Raw genomic sequence first — 15,605 nt, forward strand, 5'->3', positions numbered from 1 at the left:
TAAGTTTTAGTCAGAATCCCCTTTCTTCACATTTGAATCCATTAGTTTGGGGTCCTACCCTCCAGAACGGGAGAAAACAAGCTTGTTCTGTCTTCCATGGGATGGACCTCCATATATTTGAAGATTGCCCTCATGGCTCCTCTCAGTTTCCTGTTCTTCAGGCTAAATATACCCAGCTCCCGTAACCATTCCTTCTAAGGCTTGGTTTCTGGACCCATCATCAGCTTGGTCACCTTCCTCTGCACATGTTCCAGCTTGTCAATATCCTTCTTAAACTAATGTGCCCAAAGATGGACACAGGACTCCAGGTGGGGCCTGACCAAGGCAGAATACAGCAGTCTTATTCCACCCCTTGATTTGGAGACTTCTGTTGATGCAGCCTAGTATTGCATGAGTTCATGTGAATTGTTTTTCCCCCTTTCCTTCTTGTCAATAAATATTTCTGCTCCTCTGAAATTGCAATTGGTAACCCCAAAATGAAACTGGAGATTATTCCATGCAACTTTAGGCTCTGTTTCCAACCTGCCTCCCACCCAACCACCTGCCACTCGGAGGACTGGCAGAGGGACATCAAGACGTGTTTTGATGTTTTTGAAATCCTTAAAGCCCATCTAGTGATGCTCCTCTTCCCACTTGGCAGATGTCTCTGCTTTGCGCGGAGGATGTTTCCTTTCTCAGAGCAGCTGGTCCTTACATCAGCAATGGAACAAGCCACATATGGCAGAAGCATGTAGGTTGAGCAGTGAAGGCCCCAGAATAAAGCAGAGCTGACGGGGAAAGTCTTCATTTCATTTTGAGCACATGAAAAAATGACAATTAATTTTAAATGGGAACAGGTGGCTCTCTATCAAGATTTTAAAATTGAATTAGGAGGTGCCTACTTTGGTCTGGCTTTGCAAATATCGATGGGGCATGACCATCCTGCTTTCCCAAAGGTCCACACACAAAACCCATTCTTCCTATTCCCTTTCTTTTTGACAATACGTCCCCTCCCCTCCCCAGCAAACTCAGCAAAAGAGAGGAAAAAACTCCCTACAATAAGTTTTCAGTACCTCCCTTAACATAAGAACACAAGAAGAGTCTGCTGGATCAGGCCAGTGGCCCATCTAGGCCAGCATCCTGTTCTCGCAATGGCCCACCAGATATCCCCAATGGGAAGCCCAAAAGCAGGACCTGAGCACAGCAGTACTCTTGCCTCCTGCAGTTTCTAGCCACTGGCATTCAGAAGCATTGCTGCCTCCAACTGTGGAGGAAGAACATAATTGTCAGGCCTCTCCTCCGTGAATTTGTCTAAACCTCTTTTAAAGCCATCTAGCCCTCCCTAGTCCCTGTTCGCTTTGAGAACCGTGGCTTCAGTTGATTGGAATAAGCCCTCCCTAGGCAATGCCTAAGCAGCTGAGGGTTTCGTGAGATCTTTAGCAACATTCCAGCTGATCAGGCTTTGTGCTGTTTAAGAGCAAAATGAGAAACCTGGATCAGTTGGAAAGTTGCTAAAGATGTGAATCGCAAGACAAATTGCAAAATAGTCATTCAGTTGGACTGGGGGTGGGAGAGTAAGCTTTAAGAATATAAGACAAGCCTGCTGGACTGGGTCCATCTACTCCAGCATCTTGTTCTCACGGTGATTGAACAGTTGCCTGTGGGAAACCAGCTAACAGGATTTGAGCACAATAACAGAACTTCCCTCCTGTTATTTCCAGCAACTGGTATTCAGGCGCATTGCTGCCTCCAGCTGTGGAGACAGAGCATAGCCACTGTGGCTAGTAGCTACTGGTAGCTTTCTACTAAAACTCCATGAATCTGTCCAATTTTCTTTTAAAGCCATCCAAGTTGGTGGCCATCACTGCCTTCTGCAGAAAAAGCAATTTCCATGGTTTAACGATGCACAGTGTGAAGCAGTCCTTTCTTTTATCTGCTCCCTTCCTTTCCTTTCTATTCTTTCTCTTGAAGTTTTGGTTATTGACTGACTCTTCCCCTCAAAGAACTTGGGCTTCAGCACCTGAAGATCACTAGAGACTGAAGGGGCTTCCTGCGTCATCCTCTGGCATATGGGCCTTGGCACAGAGCGTCTTCATGCAAGCAAAGCTTGGACTGATCCATGAGATGACACCAGCTCAGGTGTCTGCCTCATAAATCAAATCTGATGGCATCTGACCAAATAACATTTGCTTAATTTGTACTGTTGGGTTTAAATTATTCAGGACCTGGACTCCATGTTTTAAGTAGGGTATTGACCACACTGGAGCATGTCCCGAGAGGAAGGGGACAAAGATATTGTGTGGCCTTGAAATCAGGGCCAGCGAGGAAAAGGTGGATGGGGTCAGCTTATACTTGTAGCCAGAAGAAGAGACAGGGAAGAGATGATTAGATAGCTTTATTTATTTATTTAAATTTATATTTAATAAAAGGAGCCCAGGCCGCAATCAGGAAGCGATAAGACAGTAAAAGCATGCTAAAAAGAATTCTAGTACACATGCAGACTGTGAAAGATCTCCACTTAAAAGGCTCTTCAAAATGTCTTCAGTGGTTGACAAAAAGACAGCAGAGATGGAGCATATCTAACACCCAAGGGCAGGGCGTTCCAAAGGCAGGCAGCACAACACTAAAGGCCTGATTCCTATATTGTGCATAAGGGACATCCTGGGGTGATGCAGTGGCGGAGCTTCATGCTCCAGCACCAGGGGGCAGAGCGTGCCGCCTGTAGGGACGTGTGTCTTGGGGGTGTGGTGTGCTGCCCGTAGGGGCGTGGCGCCCAGCGCGGGTGGGGGTGCAGCCACGATGGCACCCTGCTGGGATCGCACTGCCGGGGGCGGTGCACTCCCTCCGCATGCCTCTTCCTCTGCCAGTGGGGTGATGGCATCTACAGGAGGCCCTCCCTTGCAGAGTGCAGTGCTCGATCGGTGTATCCAGGTCCTAAACTGAAACAGTGCCTTGAACTTAGCTCAGTTGCTGTTTGGCAGCTAATTTCCATTTTTGCTAGCAGATTGTGTCCCAGATATCATGCCTGCCTGCCTCTTGCCCTGCTATGTTATAAATTATAATGATGGCCCCAATCTTGCCTTGCCTGTTAAGGCACCTCTGCCCTTGATTCCTCCCCGCACCTCCCCAGCATGATGAGAGGAGGATACCTGTGGAAACGGAGGAAGAATCAAATGGCAACCCTCCAGTCCATCACTTGAGGTAGCTGCCTCATCTCATGAGCCAATTCATGTCACATTTCACCAACTTCAGCTTTCACCAATAAAGAGAGAGAGAGAGAGGTCATTTTCAGCCTCAGGTTATATTTATTACTGGTCTTATCTGTCCTCATAATCAGGATTAGTGTCCTTGTGCAAAGTGATGCCAAACTAATTGCCATTGAACTGAATTGGACAGGTGAAGAGCGTAAGAGGCATTGACCAGTGGAGGGGTGTGTGTGTGTGTGTGTGTGTGTGTGTGTGTGTGTGTGTGTCTGTGTGGAGAGGGCCCAAGGTTAGCTTATGAACAAGAAGCCATCCATTTCATTTGCTTGGCTGTGGATTCATACTTTGGCACCATTTGGAGAGGATCCAAAATGTCGGGGTTCATAGTTCATGCTAAGTACAAACCCCATGTTTGATATATCAATTGCTCAGCCTGTGGAGCACTGCAAAACACAGGGGTTTTTTTGCTGCAAAATGCTGCAGGAAAAAATCCTTGGTGCCAGTTTGGAGAGGATCCCAAATTTGGGGGGCTCGTAGTTAATTTTCCTGATCTACACATGGCCTTCATCTGTTTTGCTCTTTTATGGCCAGGTGGCAAGGAATAGCATGCGGCATGATTATTCCTCCCCCCCCCCTTGATTTGAGCCACAGGCATTGCTGGAATTGATTGAGCAGCAAAGATATGGAGCAAGTTGGTCTGATCTGTGGCAGAGAGGCAAGATCTGAACTCAGTCCACCACAATCCAATTTGCAACTTGCCCATTTGAATTGCTGCCTCTGGGTTAAGGGCTCGTCCACACTTCCACTTCCTCAGTCGCTTTTCTCTGGGAAAACCCACTCTTTATCACTGAATTAGAGCATATGCCTGTTGGGTTTTCCATGGATTGTATTGATGTTTGCTCTGATTCAGTCGTAAACAGTGGATTTTCCTGGGGAAAGTAGTGGAGCAAATAGAAAAGACCATTCAGACATGTGGCTAGAAAGCATGGGACAAGCAAAAAACCCCTCTCAACCCCATGCTTTCTAGGCATAGGACAAACAGAGAGGTGGACAAGGACCAAGTCACTCTGGCTTCTTTTAGGGCCCTCGGTGTTCCACCAGGAGCATGAAGGCATCAAGAGGTCCCGCTTCTAACATTGGTCAGGGAGTTTGGTGCCCTTCAGATGCTTCTGGACTCCATCATTGTGTCAAATGACCAGGCATGGTGGGAGCTGTGGGGAGGGCCAAAGAGTCCAGCCCTTTTTTCCACTGCTCAATCCTGCATGGATGAGACCCTCTTTTACAACACCAGGCACCTGGTTCCATGCTGCTTAACAAAGTGGGAGTGCTTGACACAATCCTGTGCATGCCAAGATGAGGCTGGAGATCTCAGTACCCAGCTGCTCTGGGTATATATATATCTGGGGCCACTTTTGAAGGGAAGTGGATTTCTCCACAAGAGTGGACCTTCTTCAATATGAGCTTCCAGAGTTTTTCATCAGTACAAATGAGTGAATTGTGTTTATTGCATTATTCCATAGCCCATAACAGAATAGTAGAAAACACCAAGACTTTCATAAAAATGTGGAATCACAAATGAAATTATATCTATCTATCTATCAGTCAATCAATCAATCAATCAATCAATCAACTGTCTGTCTATCTATCATCTATCTATCTATCTATCATCTATCATCTATCTATCTATCTATCTATCTATCTATCTATCTATCTATCTATCTATCATCTATCTATCTATCTATCTATCTATCATCTATCTATCTATCTATCTATCTATCATCTATCTATCTATCTATCTATCTATCTATCTATCTATCATCTATCTATCTATCATCTATCTATCTATCATCTATCATCTATCATCTATCATCTATCTATCTATCTATCATCTATCTATCTATCTATCTATCTATCTATCTATCTATCTATCATCTATCTATCTATCTATCATCTATCTATCTATCTATCTATCTATCTATCTATCTATCTATCTACCTACCTACCTACCTACCTACCTATATCTATCTATCTATCTATCTATCTATCTATCTATCTATCTATCTATCATCTATCTATATCTATCTATCATCTATCTATCTATCTATCTATCTATCTATATCTATCTATCTATCTATCTATCTATCTATCTATCTATCTATCTATATCTATCTATCATCTATCTATCTATCATCTATCTATCATCTATCTATCTATCATCTATCTATCTATCTATCTATCATCTATCTATCTATCTATCTATCTATCTATCTATCTATCTATCATCTATCTATCTATCTATCTATCTATCATCTATCTATCTATCATCTATCTATCTATCTATCATCTATCTATCTATCTATCTATCTATCTATCTATCTATCTATCTATCATCTATCTATCTCTATCTATCTATCTATCTATCTATCTATCTATCTATCTATCTATCTATCTATCTATCTCTATCTATCTATCTATCTATCTATCTATCTATCTATCTATCTCTATCTATCTATCTATCTATCTATCTATCTATCTATCTATCTATCATCTATCTATCATCTATTTATCATCTACTTACCTACACTCAAGATAAACAGAACTTTGCTTATAAAACACACACACTTCTTTCTAGTCCATGGCTGAATCCTGTATCCATTCTGTCCTTCCCTCTCTTGGACTGTTGGTGATGAAGGGAGGAGGCTCTTTGGCTGGCTCTCTAGGTAGACACAACACCTGACCATGGGCTAATTTCAAGGTGCTGGTTTGGGTGCATAATGCCCCATGGAGTTTGGGACTAGGATGCCAGAATGATTGTCTCACCCCTTACACACCCAGTCAATTACTGTGTTGTGTGGGAGAGGGCCTCCTGCAAATGCCATCTTATCAGAAGGTCTGTTCTGCACAGTGAAAGGAATCAGTTCCTTGGCATTGCTGCACCTTCCCTTTGGAACTCACTTCCCTTTGGTATTAGACAAGCACTGTTTCTGGCATCCACTGAATACTTTCCTCTTCCAACAAGCCTTTGAAATGGAGATCTTTCCCAGTCCTGCATCTGCACTATAATTGTTTTAAAGATGTTTATTATGATTTTATTGCCTGTTCTTTGCCACTCCAGGCTCTTTCGAGTGGAAAGGCAGGGATATAAGCAGAGTGGAAGGAAAGGAGGACCTTTTTTCTGCCTTCCCTCTTCCAGCTACTCCCTGAAGACTGGAGAAGAGACCCTCTTAAGAATATTAAGGGGGTAGGCAGGGGAAGGACTAGACCATTAGAAAAATGAACATAATATTTTAGCTGCAGTTCATTCATTTTCAGCTTTGTATTCTTGTTATAAAAAAGTGTGTCTAGACATTCCGTTGTTGTGCCCATAACTGTTGTGCCCATAATTAAGGTGCCATTTAGCTCCTAGGTTTCATATCTCAGTTTCTAACACTGGATATAAGTTAAGAAATCAAGACGAGAGAGAGAGAGAGAGAGAGAGAGAGAGAGAGAAGCAGTGGACATACTTAATTTAAGCTCATTTCTTTTCATGAGTCTACTCTGAGTATAGCTGGTAACACAGTTTGACTCCAACACTAGAGGAGAGTGTGCACCCAAAATGCTTATGTTATTGTTAGGATCCCCTAAACTCCTGGGTGCCAGATCCTCCCCAATAATTCTTGGATTTAGTAAAAGTTAGAATTAATCAAGGTTTGATTAAACTGTACCGAACTTGGAAATCCCTAGACCCTGCTAGTGCTAATGACCCAGGCCAGCCTAGCAGGAGCTCGATGAGTAAGGACACCCTGCCCTGAGCTCTGGGTAATTAGCAAAAGACAATGCCAGAGATGGGTGGGGAAAGTTTCCTGGGTTACAGTGGGCAATGTGGTAAGCAATATAGGAGAAGAAGTGTTCCTTTTGCAAACGGGGGGAGCCACAGAGAATGAAGTCAGGCAGTCTGTTTTATGCTGCAGAGAGGGTCAGACATGATATTTGGGGTCTCTTGGAATCTGAGGCTACAGCAATGGGAGAAACAGGACCCTCTTGGGATGTAAATGACCTGCACTCTCTCCACCTAGGTGCAGGTTGTATGTATACGTAAGTAAACCACTTGCAACCAGTGCCGGATTTACGTATAAGCTAAACAGGCTATAGCTTAGGGCCCCTCTCTCTTGGAGGTCCCCAAAAAATGTTAAGGAAAAAAAACCCTGGATGTACATTTCCAAAATATAAAACAAATAAAATAAAACCTACACACAGCAACAGTATCTTGTGTTGTGTAGGCTCCTATTTGTGGTGTGCAAATGGCTTTAGATACCTATTAAAAGGTAAAGGTGAAGGGACCCCTGACCGTTAAGTCCTTTCGCGGACGACTCTGGGGTTGCAGCGCTCATCTCGCTCTACTGGCCGAGGGAGCTGGCGTTTGTCCGCAGACAGCTTCCAGGTCATGTGGTCAGCATGACTAAGCCACTTCTGGCGAAACCAGAGCAGCACACAGAAATGCCGTTTACCTTCCCACCAGAGCAGTACCTACTATTTATCTACTTGCACTTGATGTGCTTTTGAACTGCTAGGTTGGCAGGAGCAGGGACCAAGCGACGGGAGCTCACCCCGTCATGGGGATTTCATAAATTATTAGTTTAATAAATTACCATATAGCATATATTCAGCGCAAAACACCGACAATTTGTTGTTGATAAAGGACAGCTGGACATATAAAGGGCCCCATTACCTTCAGTAGCTTAGGGCCTCATCAAACCTAAATCTGGCACTGCTTGCAACCCCTGGAATCTCGCACCACTCATGGAGATTGGGGTGGCATATAACATTACGTTGATTAAGGAAAATTTCTTGCAACACAAGATCTACCCACCCTGGAAGAATGGCAGATGAAAGTAATGGACTATATGGAATTGGCGGAAATGACTGGCAGAATCCGAGACCTGGGAGAAGAGCTAGTGGAAGAGGACTGGAAGAAATTTAAAGACTATCTACAGAAAAAGTGTAAAATTTATGAATGTTAAAATGATGTTGGATTAAAAATAAGTGGTATTAGTGACAAAGTTAGAAAGAGTATGCGAAAATGAACTTATGGATGAAAATTTTGGAGTTGAGTTATGTTAAGATACAAATTTAAAGATGATAATTGGAAAGAGGGTAAGGATTTGCTGACTTGATTATGTAAATGGGAATACAAAAAGGGAAGGTGTGAGGAGGTCAAGAAAATAAGGATATGAGCTTTAAAGTTAGAAAAAGAATAATGGTTTTTTTTCTTTCTTTTTTCTATTTTTACCTATTTTTTGTGTTCTGTGTACTTTTCTGTTTTGTGTTTTCTTTTTTTCCTCCGTTGTATTTTGTTAAAATTTCAATAAATATTTATTTTTTTAAAAAAGGAAAATTTCTTGCAAAAATCTACATGTTTTGGGGCATATTAGGAGAGAAGTATATGAAAACACAAGCAAATCTTTACAAGGGATATTTCTTTTTTGCATATTGATGCAGAAATGGCAGGGGTTGGAAATAAAGTTATGACGGGAGAAATGAGAAATGGAATGAAATAGTTTGATTCAGGGGAAGGGGTGGCAAAATAAAGCAAAGACCCCCAAACACATCCTACCATAATTGATTACTATAAAGATTATTAAGATAATGAATGCAAAGTGATCTGCACACAGTTTGCTAAGTGCTACTCATTACCAACATGTCTAGTGCATCATCTCAATTTATAGGTTCCCACACCTCATAAGAGAACAGGTCAGAATAAAGCAATCAAAAGCATGAAAAGACCCAGCTCAGTCATGGACTTGCTATGAATTGACAAATCTAGAATGTAAAAAGCTGCCTTATACTGAGTCAGCTCGCTGGTTCATCCAGGTCAATATTCTCTACACTGACTGGCAGTATCTGTCCAGGGCATCAGGCAGGGGACATTCACAGCCCTACCTGGAGATGCCACTGGGGATTAATTCTGGGACTTTCTGCATGCAAAGCAGGTGCTCTGCCTCTGAGCTATGGCCCTTGACCACCAAACTAAAGAAGATTCTGTTCCACCTAGTTCTGATGAATTACGTAGGAAGGAAGCAAGCTGCCTGATACCGAGTCAAACCCCAGGTCCATCTAGCTCAACTCTTCCTTCAATGACTGGCAGCAGCTCTCCAGGGGTTCAGGCAGGGGACATTCCCAGCCTCACTTGGAGATGCCATAAGGGATTGAATCCAAGACCTTCTGCATGCAGAGCAGGTGCTCTATGAGAGAGCTGTGCCCCCTAGTTTGGAATGAATTGCTGAATTAAACAGGAACCTTGAAAACAGCCTTAGGCAGAGTCAGACCATTGTTTTTGTCTAGCTAAGTACTGTTGATAGGCTGTGGCTCTCCAGGGTTTTATTTCCATAGCCTTAGCTGTGTGTTATCAGGGACTGAACCTGGTTCCTTTCATCATTGTCGCTTTTTAAATAAGATTTTATTCAGGTTTTTTTGGATTACAAGAAGATAAAAGAAACAAATCTAAATAAAAACAAAAACAGAGGGGGGGGGGAGAGAAAAGGAAACTCAAAAAATAGGAAAATATAAAGGATTTCCAATTTTCTACCTGTCAGTTACATAAAGGAAATTATTCAAAATATTCACTCTAGAATGACACCCAACCAATCAACTTTCTGTTAGGCAATATTTTCCCAGTCTTCAGACCCAGACAGATTCCCTTTCAGACAAAACAGATTTTCTTTTTTATATAATAAAGTCCAAAAATATATTTATAATAATAATTATTAATAAATGCCAGCAATAGATTTTCTCTAATCAAATCAAATCCTTCCAGCCTTGTCCACACAAGAGTCCCTCCGCTATGATAATATATTAAATTAATTAAATTATATTCCATAGTTCTTTACTTATTATGTATTAATTAGATTGCACCCAAATCTGAATCTTCCATTCCCATTTCCTGTTGTATTTGCAGTGGTTTTACATCTTGATTTTAAAAATTATCCCTTCCATTTACGCTTCTTTCATTATTTTTTCCAAGAAAAGTGCCAGGGGTTTGATAGCTTTCTCCTCTGAATTCGCTCCAAGTTGTACACAGAGTCCTTTCCCTCTCAACTCTATCTCTGCCAGCTCAGAATGTCTCTCCATCTCTCCATCCATGGCTCTATTCCACTCCTCCAACATCACAACTCCGCCATTTGGCTGTTCCATTCCTCGAGACACCTGTGTGAAGGACTTTTCCATTTTACCATCTGTTGCCTCGAGCTCTACCACCTCGCCCTCCTAATTTAGCAATCGTTCATACTGTTCTACAAAGTTTCTGAGTCCTCTTTAATTCCACTTCCCATTTCATCCTTCTCTGGTCTGCTTTCATTCACCATTTTATGAGACATCTGGCTGGCCATTGTGGGAACAGGAAGCTGGACTAGATGGGCCGTTGGCCTGATCAAGCAGCCAGACTCTTCTTATGCTCTTATGAGCCAATCTTCCTACTCTACTCAGACTTTAGGGGGTGGAGGTGTCATCAGCCTCCTCAATATTCCTTAACAGGGGCCTCAGTCCCCCAAATACTGAGAGGGTGAAGAAGGCCAAATTGCCAAGCCGAGCACAGCGTAGCATCAATGGAAGGCTGCAATGGCCTGCACAGTGTCAGGAGATACTGTGGGGAGATGCAAGGTCGCACCTGCTTGTGCAACATCTCCTGACACTAGTGGAAGGCTGAACTGGCCTGTACAGTGTTGGGAGATGCCGCACAGGCTTGTGCGACCTCGTGCTAGGCTGTGCCAGCCCCTGCAGCATCTTCTGATGCCATGGGGACCAGTGAGGCCTAGTGGAAGGCTGCACCAGCCCGTGTGGTGTCTCCCTACACCACACAGGCTGGTCCAGCTTTCTGCTAGGATGCCCTGGTCTGGCCTGCATAATGTTGGGAGACATGTGTGATGTCACATGAGTGCAACGTGCATCAGCCCCCCTAATCTTTGGGTCAACCCGGTGCCTTTGCTACGCTATTGCAACGTCTGTTCCATTGGCTCCCAAAGCAGATTGCATATTGTTGTATTTAGCCATGTACATTGTTTTTCTGAGCCATCATGAACAAACACAAGCCTTTCCCCATGGACCAAAACATTATATCTCCTTAAAGGTCAATTATGCCTTTCTTGGGCTGGTTTTCAGCAGGGATGGAGAGACAGTGGCTTGGAGGAGAAAGAGAATGGCCAGGAGAAGGAATTGGAAATGTAGATTTGGCACAGAAATATAAATGAGATCCTGCAGGCTATGGGGACTGGGTGGAGTCTGGAACAAAGCCATTAGTGAGGACTGTGTGTGTCAGGTGAGCAAGATTAATGGAAACCTGAAACCCCTGCAGAGTCCAGGAATTAGAATCTGGGCTAGGTAGGTGGTGAAAGAGCAAGAGCTTCAATTTGATTCCTTTGCAGAAATCAAATAGCATTGAGTTAGCAAAGCAAGGAGCAGGGACATAGAACCCTTGGTCCATCAAGTTCAGAACTGTCAACATTGACTGGCAGCATCTCAGCAGGATTTCAGGCAGGGAAAATTCCTGACCCTACCAGGAGATGCCAGGGGTTTAATCTGGAATCTTCTGCATGCAAAGCAGAGAGCTACTGCCCTTCCCAGGGACATAGGAAAGCTGTCTTATATTGAGTTAGATCATTGGTCCATCTAGCTCAGTGTGGGGTCCACACTGAGTGGCCAAAGCTCTGCAGGTTTTCAAGTTGGAGCCTTTCCCCAGCACTGTCTAGAGATGCAATTGGGGCAATTGCCATCTGGGACTTTCTTCACACAAAGCAGTTAACCACCTTTAAGCGGTGGCCCTTCACCTCTATAAGGCAAGATTCCAGTCCTCATTGTTCTGAACAAAGGGTGAGATTACAATAGAATTTAGAAAGTTGCCATATACAGCAATGGACCATCCATCCATCTATCTATCTTCCTATATCCTTATATTCATCAGGATTTAACTGGGAGCCTGGAGATGCTTTAGCAGCATCCAGTCAGATGTACGGCCAGAAATGTGTGTGAGAGAAGCATTTCCTCCAGAAGTGAGCTCCCAACACCACCCTGCTGCTTCTAACTTGGAACTGTGGAAATGGAAATATTTCCACAGCCCTCGCCTCAGGTCTGTTTGCATGCCCAACAACCAACTACAGCAGGCAGGAACTTTTGCTATTCTCCTGGAAGCCCACACAACCATGCCTTCCAATCTACTACACAATATTCACATAATAAATCTAGGCTAGGTTCGAGGTGCTGGTATTGGTGTATAAAGCCTTATGCAGATTTCCCAAAAGATCACATCATCCCTCATATATGCCCACTTGACTGCTGTGATGGGTAGAACTGTCACTGTGACAAGAGCCACATAATAACCATTGTGCATTTGTAAGGAATTGATATTTTAGTGTCGCAGCACCTACACTTTGGAACTCCCTGCCTATTAAAAATGGGCAGGCATCTTCACCTTCTCTTTTCGGCACCTGCTAAAAGAATTTATGTTCAGACAAACCTACCTGGATGTTTAGAAAGTTGCTCCGAGTTTTAATCTGATTTATCCCTACTGTTATTTTAACTTTTCTGGAAGTCTTAAATTACTCTTAATTTTTCTTATTGATAATTTTATTCGCCAAATATTTTTTTTGGGGGGGGGAAACTACGTTGAGGTTGTTGTTGTTTTTAAATTAAGCAGTGCATAAATTTCATGAAATAAAGAAATAAAAATCCCCTACATCTCCAACCAACCCCTGTGTTGTGCAGGAGAAGGCACCCCACAGACAGTGTCCTATCAGGAGGTCTTCAGGATGATGGAAGTGGGCCTGTGATGGGAATGGAGCAGTGCAAGCCAGGAGAATGAAACCCACACATTCAGAGATGTTCTTTCCAATGCCACCATTACCACACCAGCACCTTTCTGGCAAAGAGTGCACAGAGGACCAGGAGACACCCTCCTCCAAATCTCACCTCAGCCATAAATTCATTTCGGCCTATCTGCCACCCCCTACCCCCCGTTCAGCCTGCATTGTAGGGGATAAGTAACAACAATATTGAACTGCCTCTCAGAGTTGTTATGTAAGGATGACTGAATCCCGGTAACATGCTTTCAGTACCGTAAACTGTTGTGCAACTTGTGGTCATCATCAGTGATGCTCTGGTTTGGAAATAACAACAACATTAATATTAACCTCTGGATATGCATTTATCAAATCATAATTCAGTTAATGGGAAGCTGCTTTGTGCAGAGTCCAAGCATTGGTCCATGTAGCTCAGTATTGTCTACACTGACTGGCAGCAGAAGCTCTCCAGGACTTCAGGCAACCCCACCTGGAGATGCCATTTGGGATTGAATGTGGGACCTTCTGCATGCAAAGAAGATGCTCCGCCACTAAACTATGGCCCTTCCCCTAAACAAAAAGTAACAACCTAGTCCTCATTGTTCTGAATAAATAGAAATGGGGGAACCTTCTGCATACAACACAGATGCTCTGCCACTGAGCTGTGTGGCCCTCTCTCTCCCCCCCCCCCACCAATAAATTAAGATTCATGGTTCTGAGTAAAAGGCTAATTTGAATAGGAACACAGAAGGCTGCCTTGTACTGAGTTAGACACTGACTGGCAGCTGCTCCTCAGGGTTTCAGGCAGAGAACATTCTTATCTCCACCTGGAGATGCCATTAGGAACTGAAGCTGGGACCTTCTGCATGCAAAGCAGGTGTTCTGCCACTTGAGCCATGGCCCTTCCCCAATTAAGCATGGTGTGTGTGTGTGTATAATAATTGATTCCTTATTATTGTCACCACCACCAGTCTCAGGACACAGGAAACAAGCCATGCCCTTTCTGCCACCCGGTTCACCCACCACCCTCCATCTCTGGGGTATATGCAATAAACCTGAGAGTGATGCTGAGTGAAGCCTGTCCCTGTCTCATTGGTCCTCCTCATCTACTTTCCTACTTGCCTCTCCCCTCACTATTCCTGTGTCCAGATGCAAAATGCAAGGACCTGTTCCCCTCCCTCTCTCCCTGACAAATCCCTCCATTGTCCTTGACCAAAAAGATGGGGAGGGAGGAATCAGTGTGGGGAGAACAGGTGCCTCCGATCATAAATGCAATTTGGAGGAGTATGGGCTGCACTGGAGGGATGGGGATGGTGGGTAGGGAAGGGGCACCAGCTACCAGTCTGAGACACCCCATGAAAGAAATGCCTCCCCTATTCATCTATGGGGGTAGGTGGGAGATAGAGATTTGTACCACGCAGCAGGGATACTTTAACACAGTGTTGTCTCAGCACATTAACAGACCAGCTGCTCTTTGTCAATTTCAGGGCAAGTCTTTCCCGTTTCACCCTTGCCTTTGTCCAACCCTGGGACATGCGCAGTTTCCCTTAATAGGCATGATCACCCCCCTGTCTCTCCACACACTCACACCGAAATTTTGGTTGCCAGGTGCAAGCCTTCTTCAGCCTCCCCCCACAAGCCAGACCTCCCCACTCCCAAATCCTCTCTCCCCATCCCTGATTTTTTTTTTAAACCCACATCCTTCTAACACCCTCCCAGTTAGCCACCAGTCCTCTGTGTTATTAACAGACCTGTGTTGGAAGCAGTTTTAAAGATGTGCTCTCTTCAATACATTTCAGGTTCAAAGGAAACCAGGCAGGGAAACAAGGGAAGGGATGTAAAAGGCAGGAAAATGGCAGGATTTCCCCCTCTGAACAGAGTAGAGAACAGGGATTCTTTAAGGGAGGGTCCTTTTCTTATTCCTATTTACTCCCTTCCTTTCTCTCTTTAGACACAGCTTGGATACAGCATATCCAGAGGACTTTTCACCATGCCCTCTCCCCAGCACAGGATGGAAAAACGGGCTAAAGAAAAGCAAATAACTCCCTATGAAAAAAGTCATCTTTTTCTCCGTTGCAGACTCATTTACCTGGTTGGGGGAGGGGAAAGTGAAGGTGGGGGAAGGGCTCCCACACTCTTCCAGCAAGAAACATCCAAGTGGCATTTGAATACCACTCTCTACAAATCCCAACACCCTCCACTTCCTTTGATTTTTCTTGAAAGGGTAGGAAAAGACACAGGTTGTAGAATCTGAACTTGGAAGCATACATAGTCAGAAGCATTGCAGGGGGTTGGAGTAGTAAACCCCTTGGGTCCCTTCCAACTCTGCAATTCTTGAAATCTATGAAATAATAGATATTTTGAGGTCTGCAGCCTCTTTTTCAGTTTCAAGTCTTGGTTGCCCATCTCCCCCTGGCTTATCCTCTTGCTAAGTAACTTGAGAAGTATCTGCCAGGCCAGATTTCCTTTAGAGGCTTCCCCTAGAAGCAACGCCCCCATTTCCCCCCTCCCTCCCTTCCTCCCTAGCGTCCCACCTGCTCCGCACCACTCCCAAGCTTGTGGGTGATCGGGGAAGCACCCAGCACCCGTCTTCAGGACATTGGATAGCTCCTGCCAC

General features: G+C 44.0%; 1 protein-coding gene and 1 long non-coding RNA gene across 3 annotated transcripts in view; one reads left to right on the forward strand and one right to left on the reverse strand.

The window, feature by feature from the left end:
- The window catches only part of LOC309333646, a 222,008-nt gene that overhangs the window by 130,497 nt on the left and 75,906 nt on the right, over window positions 1–15,605 (forward strand). The window lies entirely within an intron of this gene.
- OLFM1 (olfactomedin 1) overlaps window positions 1–15,605 on the reverse strand; it is a 48,876-nt gene that overhangs the window by 32,162 nt on the left and 1,109 nt on the right. The window lies entirely within an intron of this gene.

Source organism: Podarcis erhardii (assembly GCF_964252035.2).
Source record: "Podarcis erhardii genome assembly, chromosome: Z".
NCBI lineage: Eukaryota > Metazoa > Chordata > Lepidosauria > Squamata > Lacertidae > Podarcis > Podarcis erhardii.